We start from the raw sequence: 14,395 nt of genomic DNA, 5'->3' as shown, positions 1-14,395 counted from the left end.
AGATTTACACCGCTAATCTCCTATAAAATGGGTGGGGAACCTTTTTTCTGTCAAGGGCCATATGGATATTTGCATAAATACATTAAAAAAATCAATTTAAAAAACAGTGCTCTGCCGAGGTAGAATGATTCAGGACAGCAACGTTAATGCAAATAATTGTTTTTCTATTTGAAGTCATGTGGGGAGAGCCTAATCTGGCACACACACACACATGGCCCACCGCCCTAGGCAAATGCATAGGTCCAGGTAGGCCTCAGATTCAGCGGGAGCTCACAGAAGCAGTTCCTGAACCTTTCTGAGAGTTCCACCTCCTGTTTCACTGAATAGTATGTGCAGCTGCATAACAATCCCTGGATGAGCTCCACCACCTATTTTTCTACAAAATGACAGTTCAATAGAAAAAGCCCAGCAGGAAAAATATTCTTTAAAATATTCGTTTATTAGAAAAAGCCCAGCAGGAACTCAGTAGCATATTAGACCACATCCCCTAATATTAGCATATTAGGTCACACACTCATTAGCATATTAGGCCACACCATTTGGGATAATCAAGTGTAAACTGAACTGTGACAGTAACTTTTCCAGGTCCTGCAGCAATTCTGGCTGGCCAGCCAGGCCCCAGGGAGGCTGCCGCACAGTACATCTGGGCCCTGTGATCCTTGCTGGGAGGCTGCCACATGGCTCAGTTTGGTCCAGCAATCCCCAAGGGCCATACCAAGTGACCTCGAGGGCCATATACGGCCCTCAGGATGGAGGTTCCTCACCCCTGCGATAAAAACAAGGGTTCTAAGCTGAGCAGAGTCCCTACTCTAGAGAGTGCTATTAAAGCAAGCCTATAGTCTGGGAAGCAGAAGAAAGATGTCCAGGTGATCTCACCACTGTCACACAGGGCTTTTTTTTTAGCAGGAATGCACAGGAAGGCAGTCCTGGCTGGCTTGGCATTGGGGTGTGGCCTAATAGAAGAAGAAGAAGATGAAGAAGATATTGGATTTATATCCCGCCCTCCACTCCGAAGAGTCTCAGAGCGGCTCACAATCTCCTTTACCTTCCTCCCCCACAACAAACACCCTGTGAGGTGGGTGGGGCTGGAGAGGGCTCTCACAGCAGCTGCTCTTTCAAGGACAACCTCTGCCAGAGCTATGGCTGACCCAAGGCCATGCTAGCAGGTGCAAGTGGAGGAGTGGAGAATCAAACCCGGTTCTCCCAGATAAGAGTCCGCACACTTAACCACTACACCTGCTGGGCTTTTTCTGCAAAAAAGTCCCGTGTGAAACAATGGTGATGTAAGGGGGTGTGGTCTGATATCCAAATGAGTTTCTGCTGTAGAAAAAGCCCTGCTGTCACATGTTCTTTAGTCAGTGTTGGCTCTGCCCAGAGTGGTCATAATTAAAAAGAACAATTTCTCTTGGCGTAGCTCTGTCAAAGGGTGGCACAACAGCATAACTGTTTGTGGCCATTCAGTGGATTTTACTGCCTTCCTCCTTGTACATGGTGCCTTTCAGTTGTGGCTTCTGAACATTAAAAATGGCATTTGTTTGTATTTGTTTAGTAGGGGCAGGTTGAAAAACAGAGGAAAAGTAAACCAGAGGCTGCCCTACCTTTGTTTGCGGCTGTCACTGCAGGAGTTGCATTGTCTAGTTTAAATTCTCTCTTGCAGTCAATAGCATGTATGCACATAAATAAATAAAATATCATTGAAATGAAGAGGATGGCAGCAATGTTTGTGCTTGTGCATGTGGGGAGGCAAGCAGGGAGTGCAAGGAAGGAGCCAAGCAACAAAGATTAAAAATCTTTCCAAAATCCTCCTCCAGATTAGCATTTTCAGCCATTATGTGCAGTCTTAACTCCAGTAGCTTTTGGGAAGAAAACAATTTTTACTTTGAACATTAATCCTATATTGAACCCAGATTTTTAAAAGAACACCTGTCTGCTGGTTAAACGTGAAAGTGCAGGGCTTTGGGGGGTTTTTTGTAGAAAAAGCCCAGCAGGGACTCATTTGCATATTAGGCCACACCTCCTGATGCCAAGCCTGCCGGAATTGTGTTCCTGTGCATTCCTGCTCAAAAAAAGCCCTGTGTAAGTGTAATGAATTTCTTTTTGTGCAGATATTCATGCAACAGTCTGTTCAAATTGTTTAAAATAGAGCTACTATGACTTGGTATCACACTCACATTACAGTTGTAATAAAATAGCCTGTTAAAGAAGCTTTCAGCCTGCGTGAAATAGATGAAAATTCCATTTGCTTCCAGATTGAGTTGAAAAGTAATTGAAGCTTGTGTGCAGTATTTGTAGGGTATATTTGTAAGCATTATTGTCTCCAACCAAACTGTCTCCTGATCCATTAAGTGCACTGCATGCAGCATGAATCAAAACTTCAATTTAGCAGGCCTAGCAGGTGGGCTTTATAAATGGTTAAAACGAATATTTTGAAGAATATTTGCTAACACTTTTTTGGGGGGGGGGGCGCGGTGTTTCACACAATGTTTCTAAACTATTGGTAATCCCTCCCTAGGTTATGATTTGCAATTCTGGGAAAGGTATTTGAACATAACCAATTTGGTAGAATACAGTCCAGAAGGTGATAGATTTCATGACTGCCTACAGTTAGAATCTTGTGCATAATGAAAAGAAGATCTAGGGTCAGGAGGGACCATGGTTCAATGGGCAGAGCATCTCTGTGTGTGTGTGTGGGTACACACACACACACTCTCTCTCTCTCTCTCTCTCACTGCTCTGCTACCTGGAGAACTGTTGTAAATGCAAAAGATCTCCAACCACCACCTAGAGATTGGAAACTCTAGTAGATGGCACAATGGCACTTGGAAATAATCATATTTATAGTTAGGACACATACTCCTTGTAGGACAGAACTTTTTGATCACTTTCATCTTAGATTCCATCCTGGTCTGTGCCTGTCATCTCCTGTGACATGGAAAAGCAGTCTGCAAGAGTATCTGTGCCAAAAGACTGACTATATTATGAAATAAAGAGATCTGAGGAAATGGATTTTCCCCCTTAAATATAAAAGCAACAGGGATGTATGTGTGTATATAAAAATTTTTGCCACTGTGTGACACAGAGTGTTGGACTTGATGGGCCGTTGGCCTGATCCAACATGGCTTCTCTTATGTTCTTTCGGGTTGACTTCGCGAACGAAGATTTAAGAAGGGTGCAGTAGTCCATGTCTGCTGCAGGCTCGCTGGTGGCAGACAAGACCAATGCGGGACAGGCAGATCCGGCCACAGTGGCTGCAGGGAAAAGTCTGATTTGAGGTTGGTGCTGTAGCAGTGCGATTCTTCCTCAATCTCCTTTTGTCCTCAAGACCAGCTATGCGTGCGTTCTCAAAGGAAGAGACAGCCTGGTGGATGGTGTGCTTCCATGCTCTGCGATCTGAGGCTAGGTCAGACCACTGGTGATGGTTGATGCGACAGGTGCCAAGGGATTTCTTCAAGGAGTCCTTGTACCTCTTCTTTGGTGCCCCTCTATTTCGATGGCCAGTGGAAAGTTCGCCATACAGAGTAATCTTGGGAAGGCAGTGGTTTTCCATCCTAGAAATATGCCCTGCCCAGCGCAGCTGCGTCTTCAACAGCAGTTCCTCGATGCTTGTAACCTCTGCCCACTTGAGGACTTCAGTGTTGGTCACAAAGTCACTCCAGTGGATGTTGAGGATGATGCGAAGGCAGCGCTGATGAAAGCGCTCAAGGAGTCGCAGGTGATGACGGTATAAAACCCACGATTCCGAGCCGTAGATGAGGGTTGTCATCACAACCGCTTTGTAAACATTGATCTTTGTGCCTTTTTTCAGATGCTTGTTGCTCCACACTCTTTTGTGCAGTTGGCCAAATGCACGGTTTGCCTTTGCCAGCCTGTTGTCAATCTCCTTTTCAATCTTGGCATCTGAGGAGATGATGCACCCCAGGTAGCTGAACTGCTGGACTGTCTTCAGAACTGATTCACACACATATATATAAATGTAACTCCCCTGAGGGTTGCCAGCCTCCAGGTGGTGGCTGGAATCTCCCGCTGATCTCCAGGCAAGAGATCAGTTCACCTGGAGAAAATGGTCATTGTAGAAGGTGAACTCAATGGCATTATACCCTATTAGAGTCCCTTCGATTCCCAAACCCCACCATCCTCAGGCTCCACCCCCCCCAATTCTCACATTTTTCCCAATCTAGAGCTGGCAACCTAACACATGTACACTTTAAACCGACATGGCTAGGGGTGCCAGCTCTGCGTAGGAAAGTACCAGGAGATTTGGGGGTGGGATGGAGGCTGGTGGGGTTGGGGAGGAGGAGGAGATTAAATTTATACCTCACCCTTCACTCGGAGTCTCAGAGCAGCTTGCAATCTCCTTTTCCTTCCTCTCCCCACAACAGATACCCTGTGGGATGGGTGGGGCTGAGAGAGCTCTTTCAAGAACTGCTGTTGCCAGGGCCAGCCCTCCCGCTAGGCAAACTAGGCAACTGCCTAGGGCACCAGGAGGGTGAGGGCGCAAAACTGGGCTCCCCACCCCCCTCCCGGTGTCCCAGGCAAGCACCTAGTTTGCCTTTTGCCCCCCGCCACTACTGCCACCCCTCCATTCCCTTTCCTTTCTTCCCCCCCCAGTGCCTCCTCCTCCTCCCTCCCTTCGGACCCTTTCCCACCCACCCCATGCCAATTTCAATGCCGGAACCAGCTCTAGCGCCATGTTTCGGCTCTCTAAAGCCGCCCCCCCCCCCCCCCGGCTGAACACTCGAATCATGGGTAAAACCGCATCGCATCACGGAGCCGGGCTGTGCTCACTGTCTCTCAGGAACAGCATCCTGAAAGGGCGACCCCCACTGAACTCCTCCCCTCTGGAGGACGCTGTTCCTGAGAGACAGTGAGCGCAGCCCGGCCCCACAGCGCAGTTTTACCCGCAATTCGAGTGTTCGGCCAGGGAGTGGGGGGGGGGGGCTTTAGAGAGCCAGAACATGGCTCTAGAGCCAATTCCATCATTGAAATTGGTACGGGGTGGGTGGGAAAGGGTCTGAAAGGAGGGAGGAGGAGGCGCGGGGGGCGGAGCTGCAACGGGGAGGGGGGAGGTGCGGGGGTGCTGACAACGTGTAGCTGACTCAAGGACACACCAGGTGCATGTGAAGAAGTGGGGAATCAAACCCATTTCTCCCAGATTATAGGCCATGCACTTAACCACTACACCAAACTGGTTCTGAAGGGGAGGGGAGGAATCTCAGCAGGGTGCAGTGCCAGAGAGTCCATCCTTTACAGCAGCCATTTTCTCCAAGGGAACTGATCTCCATCATCAATTGTAATAATGGGGGATATCCAGGCTCTACTTGGAGATAGATAACCCTACCATGGTCTTGGGGACTTTTAGTCAGATGCTACAGAGAATGGCCATCTTCTGTCTGGACACCTTCCAGAATGTACCTATTCCCTATGTGTTTGCTCTATAAGCTATTTTCTATGTTGAGTCTGTCCTTAGTACACTGTGGTGGGTATCAAAGAAGTTGATCTGTGTATGGCTGGTGGGTAGATGATAGGGTTGCCAGCTCTGGGCCTGGAGATATCTGGAAGTTTTGGGGGTGCTGAACTGATCTCTGCTACCTGGAGAACTGTTGTAAATGCAAAAGATCTCCAACCACCACCTAGAGATTGGAAACTCTAGTAGATGGCACAATGGCACTTGGAAATAATCATATTTATAGTTAGGACACATACTCCTTGTAGGACAGAACTTTTTGATCACTTTCATCTTAGATTCCATCCTGGTCTGTGCCTGTCATCTCCTGTGACATGGAAAAGCAGTCTGCAAGAGTATCTGTGCCAAAAGACTGACTATATTATGAAATAAAGAGATCTGAGGAAATGGATTTCCCCCCTTAAATATAAAAGCAACAGGGAACATCATTTATGGCTGCCTTGATGCATCTTTGCACAATGGGCCCCGACTTTGTTGTTTTCTTTAGAGGCCATAGATAAGTAACAGCAGCAATTTCATTCTGGTGATACCTCATAATTGAATAAGCCTTTTTTCTTCCAAAGACCCAGCAAGTGTAAATCAACAATAAATTGCTTGATTTTAGTCTTTCTTACTGTCGAAATGTCTGGCTCAATAAGGAGCAGCCTGATCAACTTGACAGAAGTTTTTACTGAGACAAATTGCTCAGCCTTCTCTTGAAGAGGAGGGGAACAGACAAGAGTTTCCTTCTATTGAAACAGATCTGAGTGTATAGAATTAGATCTAGTTTACTCTGCTGTCAGCCTGGCATAGCAGTGGGTTTTATACTCGGCATTCATAAGGTAATAAGGTACATACTTTTCAAAATTTGCTGCCTGAGGCCAAACTACACATTACATTTTACATGGGTTCCCAATGGGGACTTGAAGCCACATGGCATCTGCAAGTCCTTGGTGACAACTCCATGTAAAAGTCCCACAGACACTGATTGAGATCAGGTCTAGGTCATGAGAAGGGGCTCCTGCCTTCCTAGGGTTGCCAGCAGTGGATGGAGAAAACTTACCAGGAATAAGCAAGAGCATTGCCAGCATAGGACAGGAAGTTAAATAATCATGCTAGCAATGTCAAGGTGTCACTCTGGTATCTGGGAAGAAACTCTATGGTAGAAACCAGTTTTACCACAGAGTTTTTGCCAAATATCAGAGCATCATCCAGACATCACTGGTGTGATGATGTCATTTCCTGTGCAATGCTGGCAACGAGGCCTGGGCCTTTCATTCTTACCTGGTATGTACCCCCACTTGCCAGCTGACTGGCCTGGTGGTGGGGGACATCTGACTCTACCAGGGCAGTTTGGCAACCCTGTTCCTTACCCCACACACATCATTTTCCTAAGCTGAAATAGCCTTGGTGGGGTATTTGCCTTGAACAGGGCTATACAAGGAAGTATTCAGTGCCTGTGCCCGCAGTGGGGCAAATAATATCCACAGAGCATTTCAGCTCTGGAAAATGGTACAGGTGGCAGGCAGGAACTTCTCCTCCCACTGTGCTCCGTCCTGATCCAAAACTGCCACAGGGCACTCGCAGCTGCATTATGGCTATCACTCCCTGTTGGGGACTTGTGTAAATGTGATGTGTAGTTTGACCCTTAGTTCTTATCAGACTCATCCTAGACACATCTGATAAATCCAGTCAGTTTCCATTACATTTGCTTCCAGACGGACAAGCATAGCACTGCAGCCTTAGCAGAATAGCAGTGCAATCCCAAAAGGTCTTACACTCTTCTGGTTCTATGTAACCTCATTCAGAATTGCACTGAAGGGCTATCAGAGATAAAGCCTTGTTCATTCTACCACTAGGCTATGGGGTTCCCCTTCTCTTTGGGGTCCTCCTGTTCATAATTTCCAGATGGTAGCATTTGTTATAGGGAATTCTCATGGCTGGCTCATGCTAGCTGAGTCCCACTTGTTGACCACCTCAACAAGCAAGTGTCACCATTTGTTCACATCCCGCTGGCTAGACACATATTGTCCTAAGGTTAACCCTGGGATAAAAGCCATTTCATCATTGCTGCACAGAGCTGCACAGAGGCTGCACAGAGCTGCACAGAGGCTGCACAGAGGCAGAGGCTTGTATGCAGAGAACCAGCGGAAGAGTTATCTGAGGGTATAAGCACAACTTCAAGAACTATGACCCACGTGTTTTCAACTCACGGTTCTCAAAAGGTTTTATGTGTCCTGAATAATTTCTCCAGTTCTCCTCAGTATGACAAGACACGGCCAGATGAATTGAATCTGAAACAGTCAAGGCGTATGTCTGCAGACAAACACAACAGTATTGTGATCATAATCAATTATGTAATTATCATTACAGGAAAAGGATGGTGCCCTAATTGTCATATACAGGCCCAGTATTTTCTGGACTTTTGATAACTGAGGCATCTGGTTTTTCTGAATTAAAGGAGGAGAGGGGTATTTCACTTTGACTCACGATTAGTAGCAGGCACATTCAGAGCTTGACTGGCTCAGAGGTACAGTAAATGACTTTTTCTGAGGCACATCTCTGAGACCCAGAGATGTAGGCAGCATTACATGCCCTCATTGAAGGCTGGCTAGCATAACCTGAACATCATAGATATCTTTCATTATTAAAATTAATGTGCACTTTGAGCTCTCAAGCACACTGAGGTGCTCTAGCATGTAGTTTGAGCATGTTTGGTATATGAACTGTTAACACCGCCCTTGATCTGACACTGCCTGGTATTCCTAGGCACCTGTGCTTTTCCTGTGGTTGCTCCCACTTTATGGGACAGATTATGTGAGCAGGTGAGGGGGCACTGCCCTTGGAAACTTTTATGAGGCTCTACAAGTTTGCATTGTTTACTAAAACTCTTAAGGGAGTATAGCTTGCAGGCAGCCTATTGTGTCTAAGGCTTTTAGGGGTGGGAATGGGGCGTTTATTGACATATGATGCTTCCATGATATATTGTAATCTTCCTTGAGCCATGAGGAAAGGCAGGCTATAAATGCTTTAATAAATAAAAAAAATGTTGATTGAATTTCTCCAAAGAAGTTTGTTGCTTGAAGGGTGCTACCATAATCTCCTTTCTCTTTGCCCAGAGAAAGGAAGTAAACCAAAATGGCACAGAGAAGGGCAATAATGGAAACATCTTTAGTTTTTTCCATTCCAGCAAAATCCAAGAATCCTAATAAAGTTGAAAAGTTTTTTTAAAAAACCGAGAGTCTTTCTCTGCTATTGCAGTGCAATCTTTGTATTAGAGAAATTCACAAAGAATAGGCTTGTTAATCTGTTGTAGCAACACAATGGAGAACCTGCTTAGAGGCTAATTTATTAAAGCAGAGGCTTATTTCATCATGTGCTCTAGTTTTATCCCATGATAACATTGAGAACAATTAAAATGTAACAGGCTTCCTCATTAGCCAATATTTTCTAATTAGGTTACCCACCTCTTCGACAAAGAGCAACTTGCAGTTTTTCATGGTGGTGCCTACGCCATGCAGCTGACATGTCTGAGGAGGTAATGAATTAGGCTGGAAGTACATGGGTTGGTACCTGAAGAAAGTTTCACACGTTATTTATCTTGAAAACTGCAAGGCAGTTTACAGAGCAGAATAAAAACAGTAATATAAAATCCCAAACTGAAATCTTAAAATACAGTGCAAAAACAGTATAATTAAGGTAGCTGAACAATGACTGCAGTCAAATATCAAAGACCCAGACAAATTAGACCATTTTAACTTGTCACTTACAAGACAGTGCCAAACAAGTAATACTTGGGACTTGGAAGGCTATTCCACAAGCAGGGTGCCACTGTTGAAAAAGCCCTGCTCTATGTTATCATCTGCCTTGTCTCCAAAGGTGGAAACTAGGGATGGGCATGAATCGGCTAATGAACTAAAGCTCATGACAGATTTTGGCCATACTTCATGCTTCACTAAGCAAAGTTTATGGCAGGTCAACCAGCACAAACTTTCCACAAACTTTCAAGCTGTTTGTGGAGGGATGTTGGGATTCATGAGCAGATATATTTCCAGACAGACTGTCTCCTCTCAATCTCGATCTTCAAAGCAATAGGAGGGTCATTTTCAAACTAGTCTTGTCAGTTCCAAGAGAGTTTCCCCCCCTTGCCAACGTTCCTTTGTGTGCCCTTCCCATTTTTTTACATAGAGCACTTGAATTTGTTGTGACCTTTTCAGTTTGCAGTGCCAGTGGCACTGGGTTCTGCTTGGCATTCTGTACATTGTAACTGGTTGTATTGGGCTTGCAAAATTCCCCCTGATTGGATTTCATGGGATACTGTACTTTGAGATCAGTCCTTTTAAGCCATTTTGGACTTCATTGGTTATGAGATACCAAACCTATGTTTACCATTGTGTGGACACTCAAGGAACTATTGTGGTGGAAAGTGCTGTCAAGTCACAGCTGACTTATGGTGACTTTGTAGGGTTTTCAAGGTAAATGACATTCAGAGGTGTTTTCCCTTTGCTTGACTCTGTGTCACAGCCCTGGTATTCCTTGGTAGTCTCCCACCCCCAAACTAGCCAGGGCTAACTCTGCTTCTGAGATCTGATGAGACTGGGCTAGCCTGGACTATCCAGGTCTGGACCAAGGAGCTGCAGCTTGTTCTACATCCTGGCAAGTGTATTTATATGTGCATACATTTGCAAACTACTATTGGTTCTTCCACCTTTGGCATTTTTTATGTGTATGCAGCAGGATTTAATCTGCATATTAGGCCACACACCCCTGACATTACCATTGTTTCACGCAGGAACTCATTTGCATATTATGCTACACCCACTGATGCCAAGCCAGCCAGAATTGCGTTCCTGCTTTTTTAAAAAAAGCCCTGTGTATATGACTAAAACATGGTGTGTAGTGAGACTTTCAGCCCCCCTGTAAGTATAAATCAGCATTACAATTTGAACATCCAGTAAGATGCAACAGAATATGCTAGTTGGAAGTCCAGGTCCAGCTGCCTATTTTATACCAGAACTCAGAAGTTGTCTCTGTTAACAATCAGAGAGATGGACCTTACAAGTTTATAGCATCAATAGTTTGGATGGAATTTACTAGTCCAGGCAGGTTCCTTGGAGTGGTGGCATAATTTTGTTTATAAATGTGTAAATAGTCTTTGGAAGTGACACCAGTGGTTCACACATATTTATATATGTCTTGATTCCTCTTTACATGATTGCTGTATATTTGAGCTAGGTTTAGCTATGTATGTTCAAGATGGCTTTTGAAGGCTTTGAGTTTGAGGGTTGACTTGCATGTGTGCATGATACAATACCACTAATAGAACTTGCATTAAATCTTGCATTGGCACATATGCAACACTTTGTAGTGGAGTCAGTTCACACATTCAGGTGCCAGTCATTTGGGCGAAGTTCAAGCATGCTGTTCATCATCAGTGACCAAAACTGCAATACCAACTTTGTTGGTCTTAAAGATGCCACTGGACTCTTTGTTCTATTGCTTCAGACCAACATGGCTACCCACGTTGATCAGTTTGAGAAATGTTAAGTGGTTTTCATTCTCTTGTTCCTGTTTTATTGCTTTGTTCTGCACTTTTGAAATCTGGCTGTGTTGCATTTTTGTATACCTTATGCTGTTATATTGGGTGCATGACACCGTTTTAGTGCATTGTTCTCTAATTTTGTAATTCATTTTTATCCACTCTTGGTTGGTTGTTTTATATTGTTCTTATTGTATTGTTTTAACGGTGTAATCCACCTTGAGTCTTGGCAAGAAAGGCAGACTATAAATGAAGTAAACAAGTACTGTAATCATCAAGGAATGAAATGCTGAAGATACATTTGTAAACAAGGCTGTGAACAAAGTACAAACCCTCCAGCACATAGCTTTGTGTTGGTAGCACTTAAAAAAAAAAACTCTTATATCTGCTCTACCGTACCTATGATGATCCATTCATACATGAAAACCATCACTTGGTGTCACAGTCATCAAGTGATAAACATTCCTGTATAAGACCTTGTCCAAGGTTGGGGCGGAAGCTTAGAGGACAAGAATAGCTGTCTGGCAAGGGAGCGACTAGAGAAAGGGCCTTTCTCAGTTTTGTTGCCTTATACATGAATTGCCTTCCCTGTATCCATTCACCTGCTGCCTATTCTTCTGAGTTTCAGCTGCCAGGTAATGTTTTCTCAGGTCTGTGATGTTAGGTGGTAGTACGGGGTGGGGGGAAATGCTTCTAGCTCAATCAGGATTGCCAAGTCCAATTTAAGAAATACCTGGGGACTTTGGGGGTGGAGCCAGGAGACTTTGGGGGTGGAGCCAAGACCAAGGATGTGACAAGCATGACTGAACTCCAAAGGGAGTTCTGGCCACCACTTTTAAAGGGACCACACACCTTTTAAATGCCTTACCTCCACTGGAAATAATTAAGGACAGGAGCACCTTCTTTGAGAGCTCAAAGAATTGGACCCCCTGGTGCCATCATTTTGAAACTTGTAGGGTATCTTAAGGAGAGGCACCAGATACTATGTTGAAAATTTGGTGCCTCTACCTCAAAAAACAGCCTCCCCCCACGAGCCCCAGATACCTGTGGATCAATTTTCCATTATACCCTATGGGAATTGATCTCCATAGGGAATAATGGAGTGCTTAGCAGACATTTCCCTCCCTCCCCCCCTTTCTGATGACCCTGAAGTGGGGGGGGAGGGCCTCTAAGCCAGGGGATTCTCTGCCTCTAACTGGGAATTGGCAACCCAATTAATGTAGGTTTTAGTATTTGCTGTGCCATTTGAACTGCTATTTTCTCTGGACATCGTTAGTGTTTTTAATGGTATTGAAATGTGAATTCCTTGTTGACTATTATGGTGAGGAATTGCAAGATTTCACACAAAGAAAATATATTCAGTATGTGAGGGAAGGCAGCATGGTATTGCTCAAACTTGTCAGATTTTGGAAGCCTAAGCAGGGTCAGCTCTGGTTAGTATGTTGATGGGAAACCTCCAAGGGACTGCAGAGCAAGTCAATGGCAAACCGCCTCTCCTTCTCACTGTCCTTGAAAGCCCCTTGCTTGGAGTCTGTGACCTGATGGAGCCGTATGCACACATAGGCTCAGAGTATCCACTGAGAGCCAAATCAGATGAGATGCTAAGAGATCTGTTAATGGGTCCCCCAAGCAGCTTTGGTTGTTAAATAGGAAGCCCAAGAGATTTTGACATGGATATTCCAGCATCCCCTCTAGTGTGGTTCTAAAGTCTTTTAAGTTGGCTCCAAATCATAGTGGTTCATTCTTTTTCCTACTCCCCCATATGGTAGCTAAACAGGAAGAATAGCTCAGTGGTATTTGATTAAAAGTTTTTGAAGGATTCTGGAGCTACCATGGGCAAATATTCCTGAGAATAAAACATTTGGTTCACAAGTAGGTTGTATGGCTCTAGCCATGTAAATGGCAGGACATCAGGCTGGGTAAAGTAACCAAGTCTGCATTGCTATTTGTTTCTAGATATATTTCTGTAATTCTCACTCTGACTCAACGTGACCGGTGAGTGTGCATTGAGCTTCTGCAGCATTTCGACTTTGGGTCCAGTTGCATGTGACAGTTTCCACTGAGTCATATACGCAAGTCAGGTTTGAGGATCCTGGTAAGATAATAAAGATATTTGACAGTTATAATATTTCATTCAGTGCTGAATGAAGAGTCACTTCTGCTAATGGAAGATATGAAACTCTTCAAGCAAACCTTGAGAAGCCAGAATTATGGAGGGTCTTCCCACATATTCTGTGACAAAAAAGTGGGTTTGCAACTAACTATATACTGCATAAGGCACCCCATTCAATTGTGGCTTTCTGCTGAGCATACCTCTTATGACCTACATGTTTCCATTCATATATTACACTAATAATATATGTGTAACTAAAAATGGGTTGTGCAAAATTCCCATCATTAACACTCATGGTATATATAACTACAAAGATAATGAAAAAATGTGGCACATCATCGCCTGGTTTCTATGTACAAAAGCCATGTGATATCTTATGGCTTTTGTGGTTTGGATTTGGGTAGGGAGCAACCTATATAGCCACCTACAACATGTCTTTTGTTTCTGTTTAATTTCAGTTCAGTCTAAATAATGCTTTCTTGTAATCATATCTTTAAATCTTTACCTCATATCCAGTTTCTAAGGACTGCAATGACTATATCTAATGATCATTCTTTCTTTATTACAGCTGTAACAGCCTGGGAATAAAACAATGGAATGGCTTAGTTTAAAAGAAGGAAGGAAGGCAGGCAGGCTAAGCTGGGAAAGAAGGAAGGAAGACTAAGATGAAGATTGTGGGACCTGCATAGACAAAAGCTGTGTGAGAAAGGGAGTGTAGTAAGGGGGAGACTTGGGTCAGGCTGAATAGAAAAGCTGGCAGTACCCAACCTGATATGGCCTCATCACTTCACAGGACAACTTGGAGATGATCCCTTTTCCCCTTTGGCTTATTTTGTAGCAAGAATTGGGCAAAATTCTGAGTGCTGACAAAGATTCTCCATTCAGAGGTATTGTGTAGTTTGAACTCCAGTCAGAGTGGACAATATTGTGCAGTTTGAACTCTAGTCAGAGTGGACAATACTAACCTCAATAAACCAAAGGTGTCTATACGTAAGTAATTTTATAGAATGGAAGTAAATAAAATTGAACCCACATTATAGGTCCTTAGCACACGGCAACTGAAAGCTGAGAGAGCTAAATGGGGATAATGAAAATATTTTAGAAGAGTGCCCACTACCACTTGAAATTACCTCAGCCACCTGAACTTTCAATGTAGATAAGAAGAAGAAGATATTGGATTTAAATCCCGCCCTCCACTCCAAATCTTAAGAGTCTCTGACTGGCTCACAATCTCCTTTATCTTCCTCCCTCACAACAGATACCCTGTGAGGTGGGTGGGGCTGAGAAGACTTTCACAGCA

This window comes from Heteronotia binoei, chromosome 8 (genome assembly GCF_032191835.1).
Source record: "Heteronotia binoei isolate CCM8104 ecotype False Entrance Well chromosome 8, APGP_CSIRO_Hbin_v1, whole genome shotgun sequence".
NCBI classification, from domain to species: domain Eukaryota; kingdom Metazoa; phylum Chordata; class Lepidosauria; order Squamata; family Gekkonidae; genus Heteronotia; species Heteronotia binoei.
This window is presented reverse-complemented; position numbering follows the sequence as displayed.